Source organism: Eretmochelys imbricata, chromosome 7 (genome assembly GCF_965152235.1).
Source record: "Eretmochelys imbricata isolate rEreImb1 chromosome 7, rEreImb1.hap1, whole genome shotgun sequence".
NCBI classification, from domain to species: Eukaryota; Metazoa; Chordata; order Testudines; family Cheloniidae; genus Eretmochelys; species Eretmochelys imbricata.
The window spans coordinates 23,380,732-23,396,951 of record NC_135578.1 but is presented as its reverse complement, the minus strand read 5'-3'; the positions used below and the strand labels follow the sequence as shown (position 1 = coordinate 23,396,951).

Sequence of the window (16,220 nt, the reverse complement as noted above, 5' to 3'; positions counted from 1 at the left end):
TCCTTTCATTACACACGGAGAGAAATCTGGAAATTCAAAAAGGTAAGATGGCCGCTACTTCATTCTCCATCCATGCCACTGTGTCTTCCCCGTCAATCTCCTCCCCGACTCTCAAATCTCACCCCAAAACAACAGAGCAAAGGAAGGGGAACCCCTTCTGAATGGGGAATAATCACAATATAGTGAAATCAAACTAGTTAGGGATGGAAAAGACCCAGCACTTTATCAGCCCCCAGCCAGTGTGAGATTGTTTGCTACTGATGTCTGAAGTACTTCATCCATCATTTTTAAATGACCTAACCAATCAGGCTTCCATCAATTCCCTTTGGATTCTTTTCCATGCTCTATCAGGTCTGACCACTAGGAAACATTTCCAGAAAATTAATCCAAATTTTAATTTAAGATCATCCTATTACTCCTAGGTATGGCCACCCTAAATGATTCTTCTCGTGCTGCAACAAGCAAAATGGACGCTGGATTTCTTTTAAAAGATCATCATAGTGGAAAAGCACCACCCACTCTTGTGACTGAGTAACTGACATTCAATGATGTAACACAGCTTACACATGACTCCTCCCTCGCCCCGGTGAAGAAGTATTGCCGAGCCATTCCAGTGAACTGCTGGAAAGACAGATGTTTCCCATCAGCCATGTCATGTTTGTGTTAAACAACAGATATTTTTAACATATTGTGTTACTCCATCCATCTTAGTGAATTGCCCGTCTTGTAAAATTCTTTTAATTATGTTATTTTCTCTCCACTATCTTCATCATCTACAATTATTTATAGTATTATTGTCTTGGTTTCAAACACTAGTTATAAACATTGTTGCAACAGTTCCTAACTGGGGGGTTTATTTATTTATTTGTCTGTGTGTGTGCGCGCGTGGGCACAAGAATAAAATAATTATTTGAAATATTTCGATGGGTTTCTTGCTCTCACACGCACCCCTCCCAAAAGGAAAATTTTAAGGTAATATTGAGCAGATCAAGTTTGTTTTTTCATTGGGGATCTCAAAGAATCAATCTTCCGGAGGATGGCACAGCTCCGTCCTGGGCCTGAAGCTCCGCCAGCCACTTACTTCTGGGGGAGCACAGCAACCTCTGAGCAGAGTTTGGCAGGAGTAAGTGCTTTGCTGGATTAAGTTTCAGCATAATGTTCTCGATAGGAATCAGAGCAGCATCCCTAAAGTGCACTGGGAGGCTAAAACGCCAACCATCAAGATGGATGGTTTGTTTTTATTTTTATAGAGATTTTCTAAACCTCAACTTTCACCCCTCACCCCCCTCTCTCTCCCCCCTCCCATTCCCAGCCACCTCCAAAGGCCCATCTGTCTATTTCATTTAATAGAAACCTATATTTCCTAGCTAATGGATGCACTTGGCTAAGAAGAGATAATCTCTTTGTGTTCGCTTCAGTTGTCTCACTCCTATTATCATATTAATACTGATTAAATATGAAACCCAACACTTAAGACAGACCCCACGCATTATTTAAAAGGGGCAAAAAACCCATGAATTTGTACTTGCACATGCTAATCTACATGGAATGTGGTCCCCACTGGAAAGACTCTCCTTCATGTTTGGATGCCACCCTTATTGATTTTCACAGGACAGTCCTGCTTTATTGGAGCTGTCCTATATGGGATCACAGGACATCAGAGGTTTCCTGAAATAGCTGTGGGGTTGAAACAGCCCTACATTAAAAGAGTGGTCCTGTTGTCATATCATTATAATCCAAGTAGCAGGGAAGTTTAAGGTCAATCCCTGGCTCTGTCAGGAACTTCCTGTGGGCACTTGGGCAAATCACACTTTTTCACTCAGTTTCCCTATCTGCAAACAAAGACAATAGCTATGTCAAAGTGGGGTTGTGAGGCCAATTCATTAATGACTGTAAGGTGCTTCACATTGTATCTTCAGATTGGAGCTCTAAAGACAACTGAAGTATAATCATCAAATAAGCAAAACTCATTCTACAAGTTTTAGGATTCAAGCTATTTTTTAAAATGGGCCACATTTTTTAAGGAGAGGGGAAGGGCTCCAGTCATATCTTATGAGAAGAATAAGATTTTATCATAACACTGAAAGGAAAAAATCCACCTTCAAATTCCAAAAAACAATGACACATGCCCTACTGCAAGGAAAAATCAGGAGAAATTTTCAAGAAATCATTAATGAGTTAATATGTCAAGTGTACCATCCTACACCTGTTCGGAGGGGAACAGAGTGGGAGAGGACAGTTGTGGAGGAAATTCACTATTCAAAGATAAATTAACAAATTAATAGAATAATGTGTCTCTTCTGTTACAACTGCCTGTGAAAACTAGCAGCCAGGCAGGTGGTTGAGGAAGGAAACAAGTAATACTTAAACTTCACACACAACTTATTCTATTCTGGTTTTTATATTACACCCTTCACTGTGGTATTTTATATTACATCCTTCACTGTGGTCCCATTCTTTTTACTCAGTTCTTTCTTTGAAAACTCTGTTGAATAGTATGTGAAAAATGTGACAAACCTTTAAGAATTATCTGCTGTGGTACATTGTCTTTGGATTTTTGATATTGTCTGTTTAAATACATGACAATCACCACTTTTTGAGAAAGTGATTAACACTGCCACCTATTTTTGTAGGACCTATTGTATTATGTTTATTGCTGTGCTACACCAAGTCTGCAGAGGGAGTGCAAATTAATCAGATTTATTCCCAGAGGTGTGCTGACATCAAGTACATTGGTTTATGAATATGGAGGTAATCAATTAGAGCATTGTTAGCACCCACTCCATTACAAAACAAAACCAAAACCACCACACATAAACAGACCAATATCCTCTACCCAAACATTTGCTATGCATTATTAAAGTTAGTCCCTTAAAGTAATTGGAAGTGTCCACTCAAGCTACATCCACATTCTTTAGAGACTGAAGACTGGTCAGAGAATTCCGGGCATCCCCATTCTTGTGGTACCTCTTCTGAAAAGGGATGCTACGTGTCCTGCACAACTTTGGAGGAGATGAGGTTACACTATGGTCAGAAAAGCTCTCTTGAGATGTCAAGAAGGCTAACCTAACCTTGTGAGATCCATATAAACAAACAACTGAACATGGAGAGCCTTGAACTGAGGGACTGCTGTTTACCTAACCCCTGAACTGCAAAAGACATTAATCCCTGCCTTATTAAAGAAATGCATACACTAGTTTGGCATGCCTGCTCGAGCAGCTCTCTCATATTCACAGCTTCCCAGGGGTTGAAGGAAGTTCTGACGGTCCCTGTCCCATAAATAAAATCCTTCTGGCTTGCGATAGCTAAATTTGTATTAAGACAGGCTGAGACAGCTCCAGTTAGAAGCCACAGGTGGGGAGTGGATTGAAGTGCCCTATATAAGTTCACTTAGTGGGTTTTTTCCCTTTTCCATTCCAAGTCAGCTCTAACTACCTGGTAAAATGAAACTAGCATGGAACCCAAAACTTCCCTCCATCAGCAGTATAAATATAGTAGAGCTGTATTCAAAAAACAGAAACTTGCCTACATAACCTGCGAGCATACATTTTAAATACAGAGAGATGGAGGCTACATCTACAGTATGGAGACTATAACAGCATAGCTATGTTGGTATAATCCCGTAGTATAGTAGCTAAAGAAACAAAGCATTTCAACAGAATTTAATTCTGCCTTTGCAGAAATGTTTCTGCAAGTGATTTGTTTAAAGCCATGGGAGAAAACCATGTATCAAGCAAACAAGTTTTTCTTGTGGGGAAAAAGTCCCAAATTGAGGAATTACTGACCTAAAAAAAAAGAGCCAGTTCCCATTTGAACTCCAGAGGAACTATAATCTATGTACATCTTCAGAGGAGAAACTTGTTAGAACAATTGCTTGTTAATAGCAATGAGATATGAAAAAGAAAATCCATACTTCATGATACCCAGCTCTATTCTGTCAGCAGAAACTTTTGTGCTTTGGCACATTTCCAGTTCTTTAAAAATGTCCTCTCCCCTGCACTAATAGGGGTACCCTGCATCCATTCTAACTTCTCCTCATTTATATCTCTCTTTGCATAGGCTGTATCACCATTATGCTAGGTTAAGAGAGAATTAATTATTCCTAATCATAGTGATTATGACTGGAGGAACAGGATCAAGGCTTTACAACAACAAAGACCAAATCTGTATATTTTCTGGTAATATTTTTATTATGGTAGCAACTATAACGTGCTGGGTGTTGTACTGATAAACAGGAAGAGAATCCATACCGCAAAGAGTTTACGCTCTAAATAGACAAGACAAAGGGAGTATTCTTTTCTATAATTTATAGATGGAGAACTGAGGCAATGAGAGATTAATTGATTTACTCAAAATGTATAAGAAATCTGTGGTGGAGCCAAGAATTAAATGAAAATCCCTGAATGCCCAGCATAAGAACATAAGAATGGCCATACTGGCTCAGACCAAAGGTCCATTTAGCCCAGTATCCTGTCTTCCAACAGTGGCCAATGCCAGGTGCCCTAGAGGGAGTGAACAGAACAGGTAATCATCAGGCGATCTATCCTGTCGCCCATTCCTAGCTTCTGGCAAACAGAGGCTGGGGACACCATGCCCATCCTGGTTAATAGCTATTGATGGACCTATCCTCCCGTGAATTTATCTAGTTCTTTCTTGAACCCTGTTATCATCTTGGCCTTCACAATATTGACCTCAACCACAAGACCATTCCTCCTCATTTACATTCTAAAAAGACCAAAGCAGATGAAAGATGCAGCAACAGGCAAAGTGATGAAGGGGATGGTAGGCATCCAGCTCGTTTGTTCAGTATTTAATATCAGTTTTATTTACTTTATTAAAAGCAGTTGTTTGGGGAAGAGGACAGGATTTGAAGCAAGCAAGAGTAATTGGCAGAGAAAGGGACTATGGGAGTAAGAAAGGTGAATGACTAAAGGGAGAGGGAAGTGTGAAGGTGAGAGGTGAAAAGGGAGGGAAGTGTAATGCACAGGGGGAATGAAGTTGAGGAACTGAAAGGTGGCAAAGAGTGAAAGCAGATTCCTGAAATTGTTTAAAACGTTACTGTCCAGCAGCGCTTCTTGACAACCAATTCCAGAACAAATTAAAAAGGGGGATTATAAACTCAAAAGAGGCAAAAAAAACCACATTATGTTAAAATCCACAGCATATGACTATGTGCAAAAAGTACTCACCTGGGAATAGAGATCCTATGGCCAAGATTATAAACTCAACCATTATATTAAGAAAATAATTTAATTATCAGGATGGTTTGTTTGTTTTCTCCTTTTTGACAATAACCGTTATTTCACAGAAATATGGGCTATGCTTCCTGCAGCCATTTTTATGAAGTTTGGCTATTAATCACAGCTGTTATACTGTATTCATATACAGGAAATGCTTTAGTTACTTACGTACAATATTGCAACAGAAGATATACTGTAACAGAGAGCCATCATTACAGGTCTATAGAAGCTCTGTTTATGATCTATTCTTTGCTAAGCATTGAAACTATGATGAGTTCTGTATAAGATGCAATCTACGTAATATAGGCCTGACACACAAGAGTACTGTTAGGAAACAAACTATTTCGATGTCCTATACACATAGCCTGGGTCAAGGTTCCAAAGGTGAGTATCCCTGTCACATGACAGGGGTTAATCCCCATGAAGCAGTGATTACTGTTACAGTCAATGTTCCAAACAGCTTACAATTAAAACCACAAAGAAATGTGCCCCAAGGAAGTCCTAATGACATACACCTCTAAAATGTGCCCAGACTTTAAAAAGACATCAGAATAAATGTTAGTGGAAAGGGAAGGTGAAATGGGGGAACAATCAAAATCAAGGGAGCATAAAAGACTTCTTTACGGGAAATAGAAATATTTAATTTCCATTGCTCACCAGGCCTATCCTTATGGCATTTAAATTCTGAATGCAATATCTGTATTGCTAAGCTTCTATTTAAATATTTTACAATCACCACTTCTACCTGTGCATATGTGTAAGTCACAAGTAATTTTTAAAAAAAATTATTGAACATTACTAAAGAAAGTTCTCTCTTGGCCATCATCTGACCTAGGCCCCAGGCCAGCAATTTGATCCACATAAGTAGACCCTTGCACACACGTGCAGCCCCACTGAAGCCAATGAGGGCCTGTGCAGCCACAAGGGTCCTTCCTTCCCAACTATGCAGCATTTATACAAATGAGAGACGCTGAAGATTTTCAAGGCTGTTTAAGATTATTATAAAAATTATAACTTAAGACTAGTTTTATGAGAAAAATACATATTGTTATATTTCTGTAGAATCCTTCTTTGCCCTATCATGATCTTTTAAGGAGCACTGAATGAGTTACATATAGTATAAATTATATAGGATCTCATGCTGAATTATACTGAATATCACAGAATACCATAGAATTGTAGGACTGGAAGGGACCTTGAGAGGTCATCCAGCCAGTCCCCTGCACTCATGGCAGGACTAAGTATTATCTACACCACCCCTGACAGTCATTTGTCTAACTTGCTCTTAAAAATCTCAAATGATGGAGATTCCACAACCTCCCTAGGCAATTTTTCACATGCTTAACCACCCTGACAGTTAGGAAGTTTTTCCTAATGTCCAACCTAAACTGTCCTTGCTGCAATTTAAGCCTATTGCTTCTTGTCCTATCCTCAGAGGTTAAGGAGAACAAGTTTTTTCCCTCCTCCTTGTAACAACCTTTTATGTACTTGAAAACTGTTATCAGCGCTGAGCAGAGCGGAAGAATTACTTCTTGTGTCTTGCTTACAACACTCCTGGTAATACATCGCAGAATGTTTGTTTTTTTTTCTTTTTTCTTTTTTTGTAATAGCGTTACACTGTTGACTCATATTTACCTTGTGATCCACTATGACACCCGGATCCCCTTCTGCAGTACTCCTTCCTAGGCACTCATTTCCCATTTTGTATGTGTGTAACTGATTGTTCCTTCCTAAGTGAAGTACTTTGCATTTGTCCTTATTGAATTTCATCTGATTTACTTCAGACTATGTCTCCAGTTTATCCAGATTGTTTTGAATTTCAATCCTGTCCTCCAAAGCACTTGCAGCCTCTCCCAGCTTGGTATTGTTCACAAACTTTATAAGTCTACTCTCCATGCCATTATCTAAATCATTGATGAAGACATTGAACAGAACTGGACCCAGAATTGATCCCTACAGGACCCCACTCGATATGCCCTTCCAGCTTGACTGAGAACCACTGATGATTACTCTCTGGGAATGGTTTTCCAACCAATTACACACCCACCTTATAGTAGCTCCATCGAGGTTGTATTTCCCTAGTTTGTTTATGAGACATTTCTCTGAGACAGTATCAAAAGTATGAAAATCCCTTTTCTTTCAATTGGATATTGTAAGGTTGGACATATGACCAGGGAAGAGTATAAAAATATTGCTCGGGCATGTAGGAATGAAATCAGGAGGGCCAAATCGCACCTGGAGCTGCAGCTAGCGAGAGATGTCAAGAGTAACAAGAAGGGTTTCTTCAGGTATGTTGGCAACAAGAAGAAAGCCAAGGAAAGTGTGGGACCCTTACTGAATGAGGGAGGCAACCTAGTGACAGAGGATGTGGAAAAAGCTAATGTACTCAATGCTTTTTTTGCCTCTGTTTTCACTAACAAGGTCAGCTCCCAGACTGCTACGCTGGGCATCACAAAATGGGGAAGAGATGGCCAGCCCTCTGTGGAGATAGAGGTGGTTAGGGACTATTTAGAAAAGCTGGACGTGCACAAGTCCATGGGGCCGGACGAGTTGCATCCGAGAGTGCTGAAGGAATTGGCGGCTGTGATTGCAGAGCCATTGGCCATTATCTTTGAAAACTCGTGGCAAACCGGGGAAGTCCCGGATGACTGGAAAAAGGCTAATGTAGTGCCAATCTTTAAAAAAGGGAAGAAGGAGGATCCTGGGAACTACAGGCCAGTCAGCCTCACCTCAGTCCCTGGAAAAATCATGGAGCAGGTCCTCAAAGAATCAATCTTGAAGTACTTGCATGAGAGGAAAGTGATCAGGAACAGCCAGCATGGATTCACCAAGGGAAGGTCATGCCTGACTAATCTAATCGCCTTTTATCATGAGATTACTGGTTCTGTGGATGAAGGGAAAGCAGTGGATGTATTGTTTCTTGACTTTAGCAAAGCTTTTGACACGGTCTCCCACAGTATTCTTGTCAGCAAGTTAAAGAAGTATGGGCTGGATGAATGCACTATAGGGTGGGTAGAAAGCTGGCTAGATTGTCGGGCTCAACGGGTAGTGATCAATGGCTCCATGTCTAGTTGGCAGCCGGTGTCAAGTGGAGTGCCCCAGGGGTCGGTCCTGGGGCCGGTTTTGTTCAATATCTTCATAAATGATCTGGAGGATGGTGTGGATTGCACTCTCAGCAAATTTGCGGACGATACTAAACTGGGAGGAGTGGTAGATACGCTGGAGGGGAGGGATAGGATACAGAAGGACCTAGACAAATTGGAGGATTGGGCCAAAAGAAATCTGATGAGGTTCAATAAGGATAAGTGCAGGGTCCTGCACTTAGGACGGAAGAATCCAATGCACCGCTACAGACTAGGGACCGAATGGCTAGGCAGCAGTTCTGCGGAAAAGGACCTAGGGGTGACAGTGGACGAGAAGCTGGATATGAGTCAGCAGTGTGCCCTTGTTGCCAAGAAGGCCAATGGCATTTTGGGATGTATACGTAGGGGCATAGCGAGCAGATCGAGGGACGTGATCGTCCCCCTCTATTCAACATTGGTGAGGCCTCATCTGGAGTACTGTGTCCAGTTTTGGGCCCCACACTACAAGAAGGATGTGGATAAATTGGAGAGAGTCCAGCGAAGGGCAACAAAAATGATTAGGGGTCTAGAACACATGACTTATGAGGAGAGGCTGAGGGAGCTGGGATTGTTTAGCCTGCAGAAGAGAAGAATGAGGGGGGATTTGATAGCTGCTTTCAACTACCTGAAAGGGGGTTCCAAAGAGGATGGCTCTAGACTGTTCTCAATGGTAGCAGATGACAGAACGAGGAGTAATGGCCTCAAGTTGCAGTGGGGGAGGTTTAGATTGGATATTAGGAAAAACTTTTTCACTAAGAGGGTGGTGAAACACTGGAATGCGTTGCCTAGGGAGGTGGTGGAATCTCCTTCCTTGGAAGTTTTTAAGGTCAGGCTTGACAAAGCCCTGGCTGGGATGATTTAACTGGGAATTGGTCCTGCTTCGAGCAGGGGGTTGGACTAGATGACCTTCAGGGGTCCCTTCCAACCCTGATATTCTATGATTCTATGAAGAGGCACAGAAACCATTTTGGTGTTTTCATACAATTTAGCCAAACTGCCTAGGCAAATAATGAAGACACCGCTGTTTACTTTTTTTCTCTAAAATAGTAAATTCCACACAAGAAACTACAGAAGAGTGTTAAATTTTCCAAGTGGAACACCTGAAAGTCAGGAAATGCCAAAAGCAAGGTTGCATGTGCAACCTTCGTCTGCTCTTCTGCATATGTGTTATCATATGGTTTTAATTACATAACATTATTTCTATGAATAAAATAATAATTAATAATAATAATAATAATGTAGTGAATTAAAGAGAGGTTCTGTAGATCCCTGTCACGTTCTAGTCCAAACCCCGTTTGCAAATACAGCAGTATAAATCCAAAATAAAACCACTGAAGCCAATAATAATGTGTAGAATTTGTCCTTTAGTGCACAGGATATATAGGTGAAATAAGAATGCCCACTTACCTTACCTTTTTGAGCTAAATGGAAAATCACTTCTTCTCCCAAGCTTTTCTTTGATTGTGCCTTACTCTCATGATCACACTCCCATTTTCATATCTAAATACCGCCCGCCCCAACCCTGCCCTTTGCCAACCAAGAGGGAGGACAGAATTAATTGGTGCCATTTTTGCTTTTCAGAGGTGCTATGGTACTATGATGATGGGGGTTATAAGTGCCTAAATAGGTAGATTAAAAACCCCAGGAATCTTTACTTAGTGTCCTGCTCTAACCTTTATAGTTCATCACCACATCAAATAAGTGTAGCTGGAAAGCCAAAGCTAGACTCAAACTGCAACATGTCTAAAAAAGGCTGCTGCCCCACTTCCTATTTCTAAATTCAGCTGATCTTTACTGTCTTAAGCGTTTCACTCTCTCTTCTAGCCTTGCCCAGTTTAATGCAACCATCCTGCATTGTGAAAGCAGTTCACTAAACTGTTACCTGCAGAAACTTGTTAAATGAATAAAATTGTCATATACCATTTTTACTCTGTTAATGAGTTTATTCCATCATCTGGTATTTTTTCAGGAAGGCTTTGCTGTTAGAGAAAATGAAGTTTGGAATGGCATTGAGAAACAGCTTCTTGGGGACAACCCAGTCCCGCATAGCCTCCACGAGCATAGAGGAACCTCTTGGAGCAAAATCAGCGTGGTTGCTCTGTGTAAGTGAGGGGAAGAACCTAAAAAGGGTTGCACACCTCAGTGCAACAGACCCCAGCTCTGGGCCTCTTCATAACCTGATGCACAGCAAAAATGGTTCAGCTGTTTCTGAAAATGAGATTAGGGGAAAATATATTGTTTTGCCCGTATTAAAAAGATCTTACAACCATTTTGTGGGGAAGCTCTACTGCTTTGGAGAAAGCACTTCAGATACAGCAAGGGGGGTGGCCTTTGTGTCAGGGATATGTCCTTTGCTGTCCCAGTGAAAATCCACAAAATTTGGCCAAGTTACAAGCCTTTGAATAATATCAGTTCACATACTTTCAGTAGAGACTTGTTAAGATTTTGGAAGCTAGATTCCCTGAAGATTACATCTGCTCTGGGTATGCTCTAGCCTTGGGCCGAGTGGACTTTTCCTGTAATTGTTGCTCCAAACTGTTGCAGGCTGCTGTGGTGCTGGGCATCAGAACTAAGAGCAAGGATATTATCTATCTGTGCCCTCTGTACTCCCCCTGCTGGTGCCAGGCCTGAGAGAAAGAGGAGAGATGGCAGCCACAGAGGGAGTACGTTGTGACAAGGAGCCCTGGGGAACTAGGGAGCAGAAGGGGACTGGAAACTGGCCTGAGTCAGGAAGACAAATTGGGACTCATTGGACAGAGCCAGGGAGCCAAAAGAGGGGAAGAAGACTTAGACAAGAAGCCTCCTTGGAAGCTATTCTGTTAGTTCAAATAGGAGAATTCTGTGCTATGAATCTTAAAATTTGGTTCGAGAATGAGTACATGCATATTTTAGCTTGCACCAATAGGATGCTTTCACTCTCTCGGGGGGAAAAAGGGTTCAGCGTGTTTTGCTCTTTAGCACCACCTAACAGCTGCTGACGGAGCAGTATTTTTTCCCCAGAAACCACCCAGATTCATAAGTCCAAGCGGAGTGCACCGACTACCACAGATATACGGGGGAGAGTAGGGGAGAAGCGTTAGAATTGTACAAGATGACCCAGGAACAGTAGCGAGAGGAAATCTATAGAGCCTCCAGTTAGACTGGCTAACTCTTCCTTGTAAGAAGGGGATTATCTTTATGGGGATGATTTATACGTTTTTGCTGGAGGTGGATAACACTATGATGTCTGGGGTTCCTTTCCCACAAAAAGGAGTATAAGGGGAGAAGGGAAGGTGGCTTTATCTAATTCTGTGCAACTGTTCAAAGAAATGTCTGTTCACCTGCAGAAAAAGCAGCAGGCATTCTGTCGCACACACTACAGTAGTCTACACAGTACATAGCTTGTGGGCCTACCTAGGAGTTCGGTTGTTGGGCACATTTTTCAGAAGCACGGGTATGCACTCAATGCATACTATATGTCTCCTGGTGCTTTATATTTCCACCCTCAGTGTTCGCTCAGTCCTAGAACAGCAGACGGCTAAACAAATGTTCTAATTACAATCCAATACTTGAATAATGGTCCTAGAATCCGCACAAACAATATTAACTCTAGCCGCAATGACCAGCTGCCTGTCAAGCCAATCTGTAAAATCAATGCATCACTCTTCAGTGCTCCAAGTTTAGAGAGAACCTACTGCACTTCACTCATTACTGTCAAGAGGTAAGATCTTCCAGATACTAGCACAGAAGAGGAGGAGCACCAGATAAAAAATTATACATATTTGACTTCTGTTTTCAATCAAGAGGAAAGTGTATAAATCCTTGCTTTGTCTCAGCCAACAATACTCTCCAAGGTCAATAAATCTGGATATTCAGCTCTTCAAAGGTCAATGTGTGCTTACAAGGTAGACTAGACTCTTTCTGGCCAGCTTCTCCATGTAAATGCAATCCAGACTTCTAGCTCCTTTGTGGTCAACAGGACTTTTACATTGCCACAGTTTAATCCGCTCAAGAGAGGATCATAAAGGGAAGTGATGCTTCCCTGGCAACAATCCTCTCTCAGCCTCTGTCCATACTACACAAGCCAACTTTCACAAAGAGGAAAGGAGATTTATGCTTGAAGTATCCCTTAAGGATTTTAGGTTTTGTTTGTTTTAGAGGGTAGGGGAAGGAGGACTTTGAAAGAACAAGCAGAACTAATCTTCAGCTTTTAAATAAAATGCAACTTACACAGATTTCTTGCCCTTGGGTTTTGTGTTCTCCTCTCAACTGAAAAGCTACTCAGCCGCACCTGATGCTGACAGTAAAGGCAACCCACGAGGCTTAGAGACTTGCAATTTTTTATTTTATTTTAATAAAAAGGGACCCAGATTCGGCAGGCATGGATACAAAAAGTGCTTCAATTCCATTTGGCTTAGAGAGAAAGATTATCCTATTTTCATATAACACCACAAGAAAAGGATTCCAAAGGGTGGGAGCCCTCACAAAAAGTAAGCATGCTGGCTAGTTAAAGGCTCTCTAAAGCTATACTTCCATGTTCTCATGGTGTTAGATTTGTGGGGGTAAACATAAGAACATAAGAATGGCCATACTGGGTTAGACCAAAGGTCCATCCAGCCCAGTACCCTGTCTACCTACAGTGACCAGGTGCCCCAGTGGGAGTGAACCTTACAGGTAATGATCAGGTGCTCTCTCTCCTGCCATCCATCTCCACCCTCTGACAAACAGAGGCTAGGGACACCACTCCTTACCAATCCTGGCTAATAGCCATTAATGGACTTAACCTCCATGAATTTATCCAGTTCTCTTTTAAATCCTGTTATAGTCCTAGCCTTCACAACCTCCTCAGTCAAGGAGTTCCACAAGTTGACTGAACGCTGAATGAAGAAGAACTTTCTTTTATTTGTTTTAAACCTGCTACCCATTAATTTCATTTGGTGGCCCCTAATTCTTATATTATGGGAACAAGTAAATAACTTTTCCTTATTCACTTTCTCCACACAACTCATGATTTTATATACCCCTATCATATCCCCCCCTTTGTCTCCTCTTTCCAAGCTGAAGAGTCCTAGCCTCTTTAATCTCTCCTCATATGGGACCCGTTCCAAACACCTAATCATTTCAGTTGCCCTTTCCTGAACCTTTTCTAATATCAGTATATCTTTTTTCAGATGAGGGAACCACATCTGTACACAGTATCCATGATGTGGGCGTACCATGGATTTATATAAGGGCAATAAGATATTCTCCGTCTTATTCTCTATCCCTGTTTTAATGATTCCTAACATCCCGTTTGCTTTTTTGACTGCCGCTGCACACTGCGTGGACATCTTCAGAGAACAAGCCACAATGACTCCAAGACCTTTCTCCTGATTAGTTGTAACTAAATTAGCCCCCATCATATTGTATGTACAGTTGAGGTTATTTTTTTCCAATATGCATTACTTTACATTTATCCACATTAAATTTAATTTGCCATTTTGTTGCCCAATCACTTAGTTTTGTGAGATCTTTTTGAAGTTCTTCACATTCTGCTTTGGTCTTAACTATCTTGAGCAGTTTAGTATCATCTGCAAGAGCATTTTAGTATCATTCCATCTGGGGTGGAACATGAAAAGGTGTATACAAGATGTGGATATCTAACCTGTTGTTGGGATACCGGGATGATAACATTGAACAACATGGAAGGCAGCCTGACCCAGCACCTTGGGGTGCTCTCCACTTACTTTTTTTCCCATCTTTGTTTCTAATGGTCTTGTAAGGTTGTAAATATGCACAATGTAAGATTAAGTATAAACAATGCAGGAAACCACTTTACTGTATTTATCTTTTTCTTATACTAATGTATATTGATTTTTCTATTATTTCAATTATATTTGTCTCTATTTAATTAAAGCTCATAAAGTTTGTGTGTGTTTCACCAATATCATCTTAATTAACTCTAAGTATCCACCTGAATAAAGAACCTGTCACTTGTAACTCGTGCATGGTGCACGCCAACAAATAATTTTATAATTGCAATCAACAATCAGGCTACAATTGCCAAAGTAACGAAACGCAAGTAGTCCAAAAGTACCAACTATTAATAGTGTATGGGTGTCTGGGAGATCGGTAAAGAAACCTCCTGATATTTTAAGTAGGCATAGCATAGAGTAGACTAGATCTTCAATAAGCATCCTGGGTGAATCTGTATGGTATATAGACTATTTTTCCATTAAAATTTTTCTCACCTTACATTATTCTAGTCTCTATTATTATTATTATTATTTAAACTCTGCCCACTCTGATTCCCCTGTCTCCTAAGAAGAATGTCAACCAAACAACGACAGGTGTCCAACTTTCAGACACACAATGTTCATATGGGACTGAAATTAGACAAAACATGGTTGTGCCCATCCTTAGTTCTTAGTCACATCAACGACTTCTCGCTACATGGTAGGCAATTTTATGAATCAGCGTGGGAGGTCTATTCAACAAATGTGTGGCACCCTCTGCTGTCACAGGTGGCTACAGAAGTGTCAAAATGGGAAGGTAACATATTTTTGGTATGCAAGACACCAGGGCAGAATTAGACCAGGAATCCTACAATATCTAGCTTTGCACACCAGAATGTAAGATCTCTAGGACAAAGAACATCTGCTCGTTCTTATCACTCACATCATCCTCTACCAAAACAACAGTATGACAGACAGCATTCTAGGAAAACACACATTCTGTCCTCTTCGCCAAAGAGCAAGTACACAGCATCAGTCAATAGGGTGGGTATAAGTTAAATCTTTAACTTTTTATGCTAACTTATAGGTGGTTTAACCCTTCTACTAAAGGTATGGCTGCAGATGTGGAATATATTAGCTCTTTCATATGTGCCAATACTCGGAACTGGAAGATAAAAGAAAAAAAACGTAAGGCATGCCCACAAATAAATTTGGTTTTGTCTTCATCAGCTGTCAGAAAAGAGGAGCACAATCACCCTGAATTGGTACAAGTAATATCAAAGAAAAAACTCTTGCTTGTTTGTGTCTTCCTATAAAAAGTATGCATTTATATATTTAAATCCACTTGACTCACATAAACTCTTGTGAATTTATTGGATACGCACTGCTTCTTTTGCATTAAGAAACAATGTAGCTTTTTAACAACAAATATGAATAGTAATTTCTATTGTAATGAGAAGAGGGAAAAGAAGAACTGCAGTCAAATGTGCCACAGAGCAAGAGAAAGGATAAATCCTTTCCTAACAATTAGCTAATTAAGGCTGAGTCAGAAATGAGAATGAACTATGCCTGTGATATCAAGTGTGCTCAAATTAGATTAAAAAAGCCACCAAGTTTTAAGGCCAATACATGTGACAATAACTTTATACCAAGCCAGAAAGAATGGAATGGGCATACCTATAGCTAATCTACTGACTGGTGACCTGAGCCACACCAACCCACATCATGATATCACAAACTGTATGTGAATGAGAAACCTCTAAAAAAACAGAACAAAAAACAAACCCCAAAAGGCAGGTGATTCACATTCCTTTGAGTTGCTTATTGATTCCATAACCCACCGAGATCTGTACTGTTGGAATTACAGTCTTCCAGAGGAGATGAACACAAGGTCATTAAAGATTCAGTGGCACTTAGCTAGAGTAGGGCAATTGGTTAAATGCTTTCTCCTAAATTTGTTCAGAAGTTTCAATAAATACAGAATTCTTCACTTCCTTTACCCTAACTGAAGTGTAGTGTTACTGTGCACTATTAGAACAGTTGCCATGTGTCACTCCCTTAATGAGATGCAGTTCAGTGACAATTCTCACCACACACAGTGTACAGTTTGCAAAGCACTCTGGGATAACTTTGCATTTATAACGTTGCTTATTTTTCAGAAGCCC

The 16,220-nt window shown here is 40.7% G+C and overlaps 1 protein-coding gene across 2 annotated transcripts in view; it reads right to left on the bottom strand.

Moving 5' to 3' along the window:
- Nucleotides 1–16,220, bottom strand: part of EEFSEC (eukaryotic elongation factor, selenocysteine-tRNA specific) — a 167,420-nt gene that overhangs the window by 32,671 nt on the left and 118,529 nt on the right. The gene's annotated exons all lie outside the window — the stretch shown is intronic.